General features: G+C 47.0%; 1 protein-coding gene across 1 annotated transcript in view; it reads left to right on the top strand.

Annotated features, from left to right (window-relative positions):
• The window catches only part of SLAIN2 (SLAIN family member 2), a 318,048-nt gene that overhangs the window by 13,129 nt on the left and 290,009 nt on the right, over nucleotides 1–14,910 (top strand). The gene's annotated exons all lie outside the window — the stretch shown is intronic.

The following is a 14,910-nucleotide window of genomic DNA, read 5'->3' as shown; positions in this document are numbered from 1 at the left end:
TTAAAGCCCCGTAATAAAACTAAAGCACACAAAGTACTAAAGGAAACACTAAGCAGTGTGAAACATAACACAGCCATTAGCATGAGACCTTGTCAGTCATATGTTGGGTCATGCCTTACATAATTGTCCGTCACCTTGTTCTGTCCTACTGCCACCTATGGATTCTTTGCTTTCTGGTGCAGGAGGTACTATTTTTTCTTTTTCTTTCCCTTTTCCTCTTTCCTATACAACTTCTTGCCTCACATTCCCACTTGTCGACATTGGAAAGAAGACGATGGAGGCGTAATAGTCTTCTTGTAATTTAATCAGATTACAACAAATAGGACCACTGGTTCAATAGTGGCACAGCATCCAACAGTGGCACAGCTTCAATTGCCAAAGCTCCCACCCTTCCAGAACCTCCCCACACAGTTCATCTCATGACGCTTGGAATGTACACATACATTCCCGACACAAGAGGGGAAAGCAAGATAGGACAAGAAGGGAAAGGAGAAAAGAGATAAAGCAACCCACAACAGACCTGCTCACACCTGCTGTCTGTGTGACTCCATTGCTTGCCTACTAAATATACCATTCCCTGCCTGCTAATATTGGCTTTGCCATTGCTTGTATAGTTGCACTGAGAAAAGCCAAGCTCAACAGGGACCATCTTTGAATGGTGATGCTTTTTTAGATTTAATTTGTTTTCGGAATAAAAAACTTTCAGATTGCCGTGGGTGCATGCGCTCAGGCAGACCTCATCAAATGCCTTATTGTAACAAACACATTTAAGGATGGCTACCCGTGAGTGTGTGCAAGTGCATACATGTGGATACAGACACCCATGTTTGAATGGTTTTTAGCTTGAAACGAGCATGGGCAAATCCAAGAGATCTGCAGCAAAGTATCAAAATCACAACGGATTGACTTCTCCAATTCTCGTTCCTAGCTGCAACCCCAGTGTTATCAAAAGCGGTGATACAACAGAGACCTTTGAAAAGATAGACTGTGTGGGGATAATGACAATATAGATATTGCTTCAATAAGTATCCCACAACTGTCAGGGTCAGTAGCCCTTAGACGCCAGGGTTGGTTCAGGGCCACTGCTCTTAGAACCCGAGGTGCAACTATATCTAATATTTTTACCTTAGTAAAAAGTGTTTGGCAATCATGTTGACGATGCCTTGCAAGCAGTCAAGGCTCACGCTGACACCACAAGATCTTTAGGCACATTCAATTTAGAAAGCAGCACTCTTTAGACGGACCTGTGATAGTAACCTGTATCAAGGAGGATACCAGAGGTATCAGACTAAGCAAAGCAATCAGTAGCCCTTAGGCTAGCTTACCTACAGTGACAACGTTCTAGTGCTGCTTACGCAATCTGGTGGGAGAAACAATTCCAAAATGTTGTCATCAATGGCGGAAAATAGTTTCGGGCAAATAGGTTGTGGATTTCAAAACATATGGTCAGACGTTAGAGTTCACCCAGATTCCGCCCACCACTCCACCAAAACGAGGGCGCCCCCCTTATCTACATCTGCTTTGGAATGGAATGCTAGCTACCCTTATCAAAGGTTCCATAGAGAGAGGCTAATATTCTCATCAAGGAACAGGCTTCTATTCTCATTTTCTTCTTCATAGACCTGTAAATCAAGGATTGGCGATCCATCATAGACCTCCGGAAATTAAACAAGTATTTCCGAAATCAATACTGTCACGTGGTCACCCTCCAACACCACATGAAAGCTCTGAATTTACAGGATTCATACTTCCACATTTCCTCCCACGCATCAAAGTTCTCCCATTTGGTTTCAGATAAAGTTCCTGCATTTTTACGTACTGTATAAGCCCTAGGGCAGTTTGATTCAGGACGGAGGGTCATCAGGTATTCCTGTACCTCGGCAACTGGTTGATAAAAGCACCCATGACATTTCAAGCATCCACGGCCACAGAGGCTTGCCTAAATTTGTTTCACAAACTAGGTCTCCTTGTGAATTATCAAAGATCATCCATCCAGGAAGATTCTGTTCCTAGGCCGCACCACTAGACACTGTCCAAGCCAAACAACAAACCCTCTAGGAACTGGTTCTTAAACAAAAAAATATCTTTTTTCAATTCAGTGCGTCTGTTAAATTAGCTTTTGAACATCATGTACTCGGCGATTAATATGATCCTTCTTGCCCACCTGAAAATTAGACTCTTACAGGAACAGCTACAAAAACAATAGATTCAAACAAAATAATTGTTCAAGGGCCTGGTGATCTTCACATATGTATGATGAAAGCTCTAGCCTGGTTGTCCCAGACCTCCCCCCTATCAGAGGACCTCATGCTCTTACCTCAAATACCTCACCTCCCAATGACTACGGATGCCTCCCTGAAGAGATGGACTAGTCATCAACACTACCTGCAAATTCAAGGAAAGTGGTCTCTGCTCCAAAAGAGCATGCGTATCAATAGCCTGGAGCTCAAATCCGTCTAACTCAGTCTCCAAGCTTTCCTGCCAATCATAGCAGGGACTTTGGTGTTCGGTCGCCCGGGCAATACCACCAGCATGCAATGAAGCTGCCTCCACTAAATAGAAGTTTGATCAGTTGGCACTAAATATGATCTTCTAGTTCTGGAGCAAACTGGCTGTAGATTCTTTGCAACAAACGAAACCCGCAAATGCCAATTCTATGCAAGTTGTCATCCATATCCAGGATCATGAGGGAATACCTTTCAACACATGGTCTGGGATATATTCTTAATTTTTACCTCCAATACCTTTAATACCAAAGGTTCTCGGCAACAAGAAAGCGGAGCGATGTCGTCTGATCCTGATAGCCCCCAGGTGGCCCATGCAGCATTGGTTCAGAGTTTCTCCTTTTATCGAAATACAACCACGTTCACCTTCCAACCTCCCATAAACATTTTATGATGAACTAAGGCCAGGTCCCTCATCCTGGCCCGACTTTTCTCGTCTTATGCGCATGGCTCCTAAATTCCCTGAATTCAAAGATCTCAATATTACCCCAGTACTGCAGGTGTATTCTCTCCAGGTCAAGGAGGAAGCCACGATAGACATGTAAACTATAATTTCTGCCTATGGCGCCAGAAATTAAACCTACATCCTCTACTAGTATAATCTGGCGGATAACTACCCTATCACGCCTTGTTAGCTCAGTTACGATTGGTACATGTATCTGCTAAGGTTAGGCTTGCAGCAATATCAAGACTTGGATGCTAATCACATTTTAACTTTCTGCTCTTGCAGACTCCTCAAATAGATCATAAAATAATTATTCAGAGTTTTTTCCTCCAGTAAGGGCTCCTCAAATGGAAGGTCACCTTGTTATTAGCGTTCACTCCTACCAGGAGGGTAGAGGAGCTACAGGCTTTCCCAACTCAAGAACCTTCTTGAGCCTCCGTAATTTAGTACTTCTCAGAACCAGTCCAAAGGTCCTTTCAGATTTTGCCTCAATTAACCTATATTCCGGACTTTGTTCCTGAATCCAAGATCACCAGCTGAGAGATTTATTCATAAGCTATGATATTTAAAATTCTACTTGCATCACGCTAAACAACTCCTGAGAACTAACCAACTGTTGGACTCAGAGGGACACTCTCGTAAGGGTGCATCAGTCACAATGGCAACCATCGCTCGATGAATTTCAGCTGCAGCAGAGTTCTGCCACTCAAAGGCTGGCAAGCCTCTCACAGCGAAAAACCAAGGTGCACTCAACTAGGACAGTTTCCACCTCAACTACTTTGTTTGCGGAAGTGCCTCTGGAGAAGATATGTTGTGCTGCGATTTGGAAGTGTGTGCATATAATTCATGCAGCATTATTATCTAAAATTGGCATAGTGCAGTGATGCAGCGGTTGGACAGGTTTTATTATACCACTTATTTCAATAAGGGGAGCCTCTTTAGGTTCCATGTGTTTGCTTGTGTATTTATGCAAATGTTAATGTATAACATATGTATACATAAAATTGTATATATGTTCTACCCACCATCCGCTATTTTTGCTAATTCTATAAGATATACAGGTACAGTAACTGCTTGATGTTCTGATTCAAGCATGTGAATCTATGAAAGATCCAATACTGGAGAAGAAAATAAGTTACTTACCTGTAACTGCAATTCTCCAGTATTGGTATCTTTCACAGATTCACATGCGACCCACTCTCCTCCCCGGAGAGGCTCCCCTTATAGCTCTGGATTACTTATTCCCACTAGTGCTTGAAAATCTGAGTTACTCCGCTTCTGTTGGGAGGGTGCAGTCACCTGATTGGTTATAATTCAAGTTTGGTCTTTTTTTTTTTTTTTTTTTTTTTTTTTTTTTAAATAAGAACGACATAGGCTATTGAACTGACTTTTCCATTGCCATTATAGGCTATGATCGTGATACATACTGCTTTTCTTATGGTACCGTGGGACTCCCACTTCGACTGGGAATGATTCAAGTATGTGAATCTGTGAAAGATACAAATACTGGAGAACTGCAGTTACAGGTAAGTAACTTATTTTCATCTGCACGGTGGTCCTGTCTTTTGAATTTGGCATTATGCAGATTAGCTTAGGTTCTTGTGAAATTTACCAAAACAATGCTTGGCAACTGGTTGCAATAACATTGATTCCTCTTTTATATACAAAACATTTTACTCGCTGTCATTATTTTCTTTAAGTAGCTGGGCTACTTTGATGCCTCCTAACACGATCTAGTTACACATGGTGTGATGCAGAATTGCTTTCATATCGTACTTGACCCTGTCAACAGGAGATACAACATGATTATACTTGTAAAAAATGTTGGACCGAATGCTTGCTCATTTGATTAGATATGACCATAAATATGCCTTCATGTATGAGGTTGGATCGTGAAAATGTATTGCGCTATTGTTTTTCTGCAATCTGTGGGTTTGAAGGAATGCATTGTGCATACAGAAGGTCATACTTGAGTGTAATCCGCTGATTTTAGGTGGCTTCCATGCTGCTGGTGTTTACACCATTCACTGCTTTGACAAAGCTTCACAAAGTAAATTTTCCTTAATGTGCCCTCAGTCTTATCCCTGACTATCTGGGCTTGCGCAAACTGTTGTTTTTGCACTTGCACTCGATTAATCGTACAAATATTATGCAGGCTTTCAGTCCTTTTTTTTTTTTTTTTTTTTTTCCCCTTTCATTTGAACATTTTATTCAACACATGTTTTTTTCCATTAAAGTATTTTGTTCAAGTCATATTCTTTTTTTTTTTTTAAACATTTTTATTGCAGCAAAAGCATTTCATTTCCCCACCACCCAGACCAAAGGCACTACATCACATAAAGAAACTTATCAGAAACGTAAATGCTGTATACAACAAACATTTGAAGTCACAAAACAAAGTCATAATTAAGTATGGTTGTGTATCCATGACAGTAAAGGTTCCCAGATTGTCATGCCTCTTGTTCTTTTATTATACCCTTTATTTTTGTAAATGGCCACCTCAAGACTACAAGTTGCCAGTAATCTAGTTCTCCAATGTGTAAAAGCAGGTGGGTTCGGATCAAGCCAGGATGTAGCAATACACATCCGTAAAACTGCCATAGCAATGAAGATTAAACCTTGCATATGCTTTAGCCTCTTCTGGTTTGCAACTCCCAACATAATCTCTTCCGTTGTTATGTTCATCTTGATTTGGAATATCTCGGAAAGAAAACCAGAAATTTCTGTTATCAAGTTTGTAAGCATATTGCATGAGGCGAACATGTGAATAATATCAGCCTCATATAACATACATCGCGGGCATGTAGTTCCCATTCCAGGTCCCCACTTTGCGATTTTATGAGGAGTATAGTATAGGGAGAAAAATGTCTTATAGAATTGGGCTTGTAATTTAATGGACATCAAAGATGTCTGCGATAATTCGAACGCAAAAGGGGGAATTTCTGATCGAACTGCTAGTTTTGTTTGCCAGCTTATGTATCGTTTCTCCATATCATCCGAGAGTAGCGAATTCAAAGCCTCATATAATTCCCCGATCTTGGGGGTAGATTTTTTACATAGGTTATCTATGATTTGACTCAATTGAAATTTTAATCGCCCCCCCCCCCCCCCTCTTTCTTGGATAAAAAAATTCTGATTTGAAGGAACTTAAAGAAATCTTTGTTGCTGATTCCATAATTGAGGTGTAACTCTGAAATTATTTTGAGACCATTCGGAGTATAGAAACAGCCTAACTGCTTCAGCCTGGCAATGACGCACCGTTTCATACAGCTATCTTGAAAGATCTCAGGAAGATCGTTATTATTTAAGGGGGTATAGAATGAATATCGTCCCAGCCCAATTAGCTTTCGTACATTACACCAGACTTTATATACACTAGATATAGTCTTAAACTTAATTTTCTTGAAATAGCAGTCGTTGATGTGTCGCCAAAAACATCCTTCACAACCCTCACCTAAAATAATTTCTTGAGGTGTTGGTATAATATGATCATAGGAGTCCTGGGAAATCAAGTTAACACTATACCTTAGAACAGTGGCCCAATAGTATAATTTACAATTGGGTAATGCTAATCCCCCTCTTTCCTTAGGTAAGGTAATCCATCTGAGGGCCCGACGAGGCTTATTATATCCCCAAATAAACCTCGAAAAAATTGCATCTATTGCTTTCAGTAGTTCTGTGGGAAACTCCAGACAGATAGTTCGAAAGAAATATAAAAATCTTGGCAAAAACAGCATTTTAATTACATTGCATCTACCCCCAATTGTCAAATGCAAATTGTTCAATCGAGCCAATTCCTTTTTAGTGCGGGTAATTAATGGGGTTATATAAATACTGACTACGCTTTCTATTTTGGCACTGATGTTAACCCCTAGATATACAGCATTATCGATAACTCTTATATCCCTCCTCTTGATTTTATAATTCAGAACAATCTGAGTTTTCCCAGAGTTTAATTTATATACTGAAATTCTTCCAAATTGTTGTGCCTCATCTTCTATAGCAGTTATAGCACTGTGAGGGTCGGGGGTGACAATTGCTATATCGTCTGCATACACTAAAATATTGGTTTTATGATTATGTGTTTGAATAGGTAATATTAACGAATGGTTCTCTAGCCGGTAAATGAATAAATCGATATAAATTGAAAAAAGGAGATGAGGACATGGGCATCCCTGTCTAGTTCCCCGGGTAATAGTAAATCTTTCAGAGAAAAGCCCATTGATCGGAACACGAGCCCCCAGATTAATATACAGTCCTTGCATAGCTTTTATAAATTTCTCGGTGATCCCAGAGTGAGACAGGGCGGCCCAAAGAAATCTCCAGGAGACCCTATCGAATGCTTTCTCTGCGTCCAGCAGAATAAGCGCCATAGGGTCTCCTGTTGTCTCTGTATAATCAAATAAGGAGATAACTCTCTGCACATGATCGATTGTTGATCTACCGGGGAATAAACCCATGTTGACGTTCGGACACGATTTTGTGTATCATTGGTGCCAATCGAGAGGCCAAAAGTTTCAAGTACATTTTGGAATCCCCATTTATCAGAGTTATAGGGCGGTAAGATCCCATTTGTGTGCCTATTTTGTTTTTTTTGGGAAAAACCACATTCTTAGCATCCGACCAAGAGGCCGGTGGTGTCCCGCCCTGAAAGATGTGTGAATAAATCTATCATGATAGCCCTAAATTGTTCTACAAACTTAGTATAAAACTCCGTCTGGATCCCATCAACGCCTGCTGCTTTTCCATTTGACAATGAGTTTAGAGAGAGAAGAATTTCCTCCCAGACAAGGGGATTATCTAACTTATCTTGATCCTCTTTTTTAAATTTATTACGGATAGTTGACTCTAAATATGCCTCAGGATAATCCTGCCCTTTGTCTGGCTCTGTATAAAGTTCTTGATAGAATTTCTGGAATGATGTTCTAATTTCCGATGAATCTGTTCTCAAGTCTAGTTCTGGATCTTGGATTTCTTTTAATATTGTTGCAGAAAATTCTTCTTGTACGAACCGCTAATTTGTGTCCCACTTGTTCACTAATTTCGTAAACTTTCTCTTTACATGATGTTGCTTTAGCTATTGCCTTTTCTATAAAAATCTCAGAAATAAGGTTTCTAGTAATTGCTACCCTGGCCAATTCATTTTCTGTTGACCTGCCTTCTTGTATAGCTTTGATTAGGTCTTCTTCTGCACTTCCAAGTTTTTCCAGTAATGTGGCCATGTGCTGTTTACCCTCTATTAACACAAAATGAGAACTGCTGTGTTTCCCCCTCGAATACCTGCTTTCAGGGTATCCCAGACCACATTGATCGGTGCACTACCCACCTTATCCAATAAAAAAATCGGGATCCATTCTCTCATTTTTTGACAATTCTCATTCTTCAAGAGTGCCCTTTCAAAAGTCCATAATCTAATTATAGGATTGTTTTTAGTACAATTTAGATTTAATTCTAATGGGTTATGGTCGGATAAGACTCTAGGTAATTTCTCCATTGAGCAATTCGTTTTTAAGGAGTTTGAGATAAGCATATAATCTAACTGGGCATGACGTGGATGAGAATAATATGTGAACCCGGGATCCATGTTTGTCTTGCCAAATATCTGTCAAATCATGTAGTGTGCAAAAATCTTGAAGTGCCCGGTAAACTTTAGGTTTCCTACCTTGATATTTAAACTCGTTCCCCGACAACCAGTTTCCTGGTAGATGTAAGTTGAGGTCCCCACAGACGATCAGGGGACTAGGCCAGTGTACTCTCTCATTGGAAACATGAATCAATACTTCTGGATCGTCATTGACACTTCCATAGATGGTGCATAACGTCAACTTATTGGATCCATTATTATAATGTAATTCAGTAATTGCCCATCGCCCATATTTATCAGATAAAGATTTTGTACAATGGATCCCCCCTTCTTTTGCCAGAATGGCTACTCCCTTTGTTCGGGCCCCCTGTGTCGAAGCAACGATAAGTTTATACCCAAGAGTTTTAAGCAGGTAAAGTTGGGAACCCTCAATATGTGTCTCCTGAAAACAAACTATGTTCGCACCGGGGGGCGTGGCCAAGCCGCGAGCGGAGATGGCCGCGCAGCGTTGAGGCTCCGCCATCGACCCGGGCTAAAGCTGATTTCCTCGCCCTCCTGATGCGGGCACGGGACGCCTGACACCGCCGCTGATCCTCCTGCAGCCCCGGAGCGAGCCGAGATGCAGACCGGGCTGCTTGTATCGCTGGGGCGTCCGGCGGAGGCCACATCGCCCTGAGGCACAAGATGGCGGGCTGACTCGGGGATTGGGGACGCGAGTGCGTGGACGGCGGCCGGCCGAGAGACAGGTACCCGGGGGGGGGGGGGGGAGGGGGGGGCATTGAGCGCCTGGGTGCGGACTAGCGGGGGTCTGCTGCTCTCCCTGCGCTGTTGCGGGCCGGGGGGCGACCGGGCGCTCGGCTCTTGCCCTGCGTGCCGGGCGCGGCCTCGCTCGTTGTTTCCTCCCTGGGGCCCGGGCTAATTCGATCGGGGGGCCGGGGAGGGGTGGCGGGACGGCGGGACGGCCTGTTGGCGGTGGGGGGGGGGGCGGTTGGACTCTGCGCTGGGCCTTGCGCTCGGGCTGTCTGTGCCTCTGTCTTTGGGCCCTCTCGGGGTGTGTCATGTGTTCCGCGGCCTGGTCGGGCTGTCCTCACTCGCCCCTTCCGGCAGCGCCGAGTCGCGGCTGCTGATTATATCGCTCTGGTTCCCCCTCGGTTCCTTCTGGATCCTGCTGGCTGCATATAGTGGTGACCCTGGCCTGCTATACAGCGGAGTCGAGACCTGTCCGGTGCCTGGGCCAACCTTGATCTACAAACAGCGGGCGGGTGGCCGTATGGCGGTTGGGAGCATGGGTCGCAAGGACCCAAAGCAGAAAACGTTACCGTTCGAGAAACTATCTGAGCAGCCAGCGGAGAGCCGCCCTGACATGCCGGATCCTGCCGGTGGCGCGACCGGCGGTCCAGCAGCCCGTGCCCCATCCCCGGACTGGCTTTAGGAGATGCGGGCCGGCTTCAGGGCCCTGGATGGTCGCTTTGATGCCCTGGATAAGACGCTGGAAACTATGGGGGCCAAGATCCAGGCCCACGACAAGCGTTTGGTAGAGGCTGAGGCCCAGATCTCTGCCGTGGAGGATAGATCGGTGCAGGAGGCCAAACGGGTGGACAGACTGGAGCGCATATTGAAAGAAGTGGCCATCAAGAACGAGGACTTGGAATCGTGCAGTCGGCGCAACAACGTGCGAATCACTGGGGTTCCGGAATCCACGGCTATGGGCAGGCTGGACGTTTTTGTGGAACAACTGTTGGTGGACATTTTTGGGAGAGAATCCTTCACTCCGGGCTTTGTGGTGGAGAGAGCTCACCGCTCCCTGGGGCCAAGACCTAACCAGGGGCTCCCGCCTCGCCCGCTTATTGCCCGTATTATGAACTTCCGAGACCGCGACACTGCCTTGCGGCTAGCCAGAGAGAGGGGTGAGATTACTTGGCAGGGCTCGAGACTCTCACTCTACCCAGATTTCACCGCCATGGTCCAGGAAGCCAGGCGAAAGTATGCAGGGGCGAAGGCTGCGCTCCGGAATCTAGGCCTCAAATATGGAATGCTCTACCAGGCCCGGCAGCGGGTCGAGAGCGATGGTCGTGCTCGGCTCTTTGACAATCCCACTGAGGTCCAGGAATTCTGCCGTAACTACAAGCCGCGCAGAGGCCCGCCGGGGGGGGGATGAGGATGGACGGTCTCCCCCTCGTAGTGGATCAGCGGTCAGCCAGGACCTGTTTGCGACCTCCGGTGTCGGCTCAGAAGGCGCCCGTGTCCTAACTTTGTTCTATTTGACTCTTGCTATCTGGGGACTTATTAACATTTGGAGTATACTTGTTATGCAGCGCTGGGTTGATTGCGGATCGTCGTCACCCCCCTTTGGTTGAAACCGTTGGGATCTCTTTTGGTTGTGATGCTCTGCCTCTTTCTGTTTGTTTACATTTGGTATTACTTTCTAGAGTTATGTTTTTTTCTTCTAGGTTTGGGACTGCCTCACGTTTGTGTGGTTTGGCTGGGTGGGGGGAGGGGGGTAGGGGTAGGCAATTTTGATCTTTCTGATATGGCTGTGTGTGAGCTGACTTTATTGATGCACGGGGACACTACGTCTTTCTTGCTCCCATTACCTGCTGACTGGCATCGATGGCCCATATAGGTTTGACTGAAGCTCCTCTCAATCTATCGTTAATGACTTGGAATGTCCGGGGCCTAAACAACCAGCGTAAATGCAAACAGATACTACACTACTTAAATCGACACCGGGTTGACATTGCTTTTCTTCAAGAGACACACTTGCACACCTCAGTGGACGCCCGCTTTGCAGCTTCTTGGGGCGCTCACCAATACTTTTCCAACTTCAGTAATTATGCTAGGGGCACCGCGGTGCTGATTCATAAGAGAGTCCCGTTTCACTGCCAGACGTTTCTGGGAGACAGGGAGGGACGCTACTGCATCGTGAGAGGGGTGTTGATGGGTCATGTGGTCACTCTTGTATGTGTGTATGCCCCTAACACTGATTCCCCGGACTTTTTTTATGCGCTTGCTGCCCAGCTGGCAACCCTTGCACCGGCTGGTATCCTGCTTGGCGGCGACTTAAACCTGTTACTGGAGGTGGGGCTGGACAGCACTTCTGGGGCCACTGACTCTAAGCCTAGGGCAAGGCGCGCATTCCTGGACCTCTGCCGTCGGTTCTCTCTGACTGATATATGGCGCAGTCGCAATCCGGGCAATACTGACTACACACACTTCTCTGGGCAACACAACACTTGGACCAGGATCGACTACTGGCTCCTCTCCCCGGGTCTGTCCCCTTGGTTCCGCGCGTTGAGGACTTTCCCTAGAACATACTCTGACCATTCTCCGGTCTTACTGTGTTTAGACGTTCCTCGGCCTGAGGGTTTTGAGCGGCAGTGGCGTTTCCCCGGGAGGGCGCTGTAGGACGACCTCTTTGTCCATGAGGTTCCCGAAGCGATAGACTACTTCACGATTAATACTGGCTCGGTGGACTCGTGGGCAGTACTCTGGGAGGGGTTCAAGGCCTTTATCAGAGGGATTTGCATAGCTAAACATGCTGGGGTCCTGAAGGCATTGCGCACGACAATCACACAATTGGAGACGCAACTAGACGCGACAGACACTGAGGCGCAACGGGCGCCCTCTGACGAGGTGTTTACCAGGCGCCTACGCCTGCTGTCGGACTTCCGGGAGGCCACGGACAGGGAGATCCTCTATCTGGGGAAATACCATGTTGCTCGTAGGTACGGGGAGGGGGATCGGCCGGGGCGCACGCTAGCGCAGGCTCTGAGACCGCCGTATAGTAAGTCCCTGATAGCCGAGGTGAGGGGCATGGATAGTATACTCCGCACGACGCCCGCTGAGATCCGGGACGAATTCCTGGCCTACTTCACTGATTTATATACCACCAAGTTAGGTGACTCCTCGGCCTCTCGAGAGGCCTACCTATCTGAAATCGCTCTCGTGTTCCTGGATAGGGGTATGCAGGAGTTCATGGCGGAGCCCATAACGGTGGCAGAAGTGCGAGGGGCTCTTCAGCCCCGGGCCTTGATGGCCTCTCTGGGGACTTTTACAAGGCCTTCTCTGATCTACTGGCGCCCAAGCTCATAGAGGTCTACGCGGAGGCTTTGGAGCGAGGGTCCCTCCTGCCTACTCTTTGTGAGGCAGTCATAGTGCTGCTCCCGAAGCCGGACAAGGACCTGTCGTTGTGTGGGTCGTATAGGCCCCTCTCCCTCTTAAACACCGACTATAAGATCTTGGCCAAAATAGTGGCCAACAGACTTTCCCAATTGATGGAATTCGTTATATCGCCCGCACAATCTGGCTTTGTCCCCCGTCGCTCGACGTCACTGAATTTGGGGACGCTATTCACTGTTCTGCACAGAATTAACCCGGCCACACCTGCTGCGGCGATCCTCCTGGATACCGAAAAAGCGTTTGACTCCTTAGAATGGCCTTTCTTTCTTTCCGTCATGGAGTGCATGGGCATGCCGGCGAACTTCCTAGCCACTACTCGACTCCTCTATAGTCGCCCCACGGCCCGTTTGCGTATCAACGGCACGTTATCTCGCCCATTCTCTCTAACGCGCGGTACACAGCAGGGTTGTCCGCTTTCACCGCTCTTGTTCATTTTGGCTATGGACCCCCTGATTCGGCATTTACAGGAGCGGCACCTCCACAGGGGTCTCCAGTTCCGGACAGGCCCCTTGCTGGCCTCTCTCTATGCAGATGACACTATACTGTATGTTCGGGAGCCGCAGGCCAACCTGGCCCCCTTGATCCGTGAGATCCTTCGCTTCAGTGGCCACTCGGGACTGGGCATAAACTGGCATAAGTCCATCATCTTCCCGTTGACTAGCGGCACCTCCCCCTGGCAGTGTGAGTTCCCGTTGGAATGGTGCTCTGACTCGGTACGTTACTTGGGCATACAAATACATTTGAGCACGGACGAAATTATCCGCCTCAACTATGGCCGCGCGATTGCGAAGCTGGAGACGCAGGTGGATGGGTGGCTGCGGCTCCTGCTCTCTATGTCGGCCAGAATAGACATTATAAAAATGATAGTCCTCCCCAAATTTATGTATCTTTTTAATAACATCCCTGTTCCTCTCACCCGGGACTTCTTTTCCACCCTGCGGTCCCTCCTGATTAGACTGGTCTGGGGCGGGAAGCGCCCCCGGATCCGCTGGAAGACTCTTACGCTCCCACAGGATAGAGGCGGCCTCGGAGTACCTGATCTGTATTTATAGTACCTTGTCGCTCAATGTGCACATGCCTATGCCTGGTACCATCCTGACGCTCGGATCCCGTTCCTTCGCCCAGAGGCGGACTTTGTTCTCCCGGGACGCTTGTCTGCGGTATTGCCCAAGGGTGTCCCCAGAAACCCAGTGGATATTCAAACTGTATCCACTACCAGCTGGGCCTGGAAAAGACTTTCTCGCTACTTAGCTCACCCTCTGCTATATTCTTCTTCTCTCCCGATACCCAACCCTGGGTTACTGCCGGGCACGGGTGAGGCACTTGTGCAGCGAACTTTAATTAAATTTAACCTCGCCAAGATTGGGGATTTATACCCTGGAGGGCACATATTCTCAGCGTCAGGGGAGGCGCGATTCAGTGAGGCTACGTTCATGGACAGGTTTGTTCTTCGCCGGCTCTATTGCGCAGCTAGGGCGGAAATTGAGGGATTCCCCCTTGAGCCGGCTTCCTTTGAACCCCTCACCATCCTTATTGATAAAGATGCAGGGGCCCATATTGTCTCTAAGCTGTACAAGGCATGTGCAGCTTTGGTCCCATGTGCGGATGACCGTGCGCGGGAGGAGTGGGAGACGGACTTGGGTAGGCCTATCACGGACGAAAAATGGACCGCTTGCTGCAAAGTCACTAACACGGTATCACTGAACAGTCGTCATAAACTCCTTCACTATAAATTCCTTCGCCGTTGGTATATGACCCCGGATAGACTCCATTCCATTGATCCCGCGCGGCCACATACATGCTGGAAATGCTCTGCACCACATGCTGATTTTGCACACATGTCCTGGACGTGTCCGAGACTGCAATCGTTCTGAACGCAGGTTTATAAGGTCCTGGAAGAGATGTTAGGGCTTACACTGGTTCCCACTCCTGAGGTCGCATTGTTGGGTTACACGGTAAATTTCCCGAAGAATGTCCGAAGACTGGCCTCTCTGGGTCTCCTACTAGCCAAGCGAGAAATTGCCAGGCGCTGGGGGGGGGGGTAAAATGGCTCCCACGGCCAGGACATGGCTCACTGCCATGGCTTTCTGTAGCACGAATAGCGAGATCTACTCTAGTCTCCTCCCCGCAGTGGCGCGACCTAAGGACATCTGGGGCCCTTATAAAACATATATCGCAGGCCTGCCTAGCTCCTCCCC

Source organism: Triturus cristatus, chromosome 2_2, assembly GCF_964204655.1.
Source record: "Triturus cristatus chromosome 2_2, aTriCri1.1, whole genome shotgun sequence".
Classification (NCBI taxonomy): Eukaryota; Metazoa; Chordata; class Amphibia; order Caudata; family Salamandridae; genus Triturus; species Triturus cristatus.
This window is presented reverse-complemented; position numbering and strand designations above follow the sequence as displayed.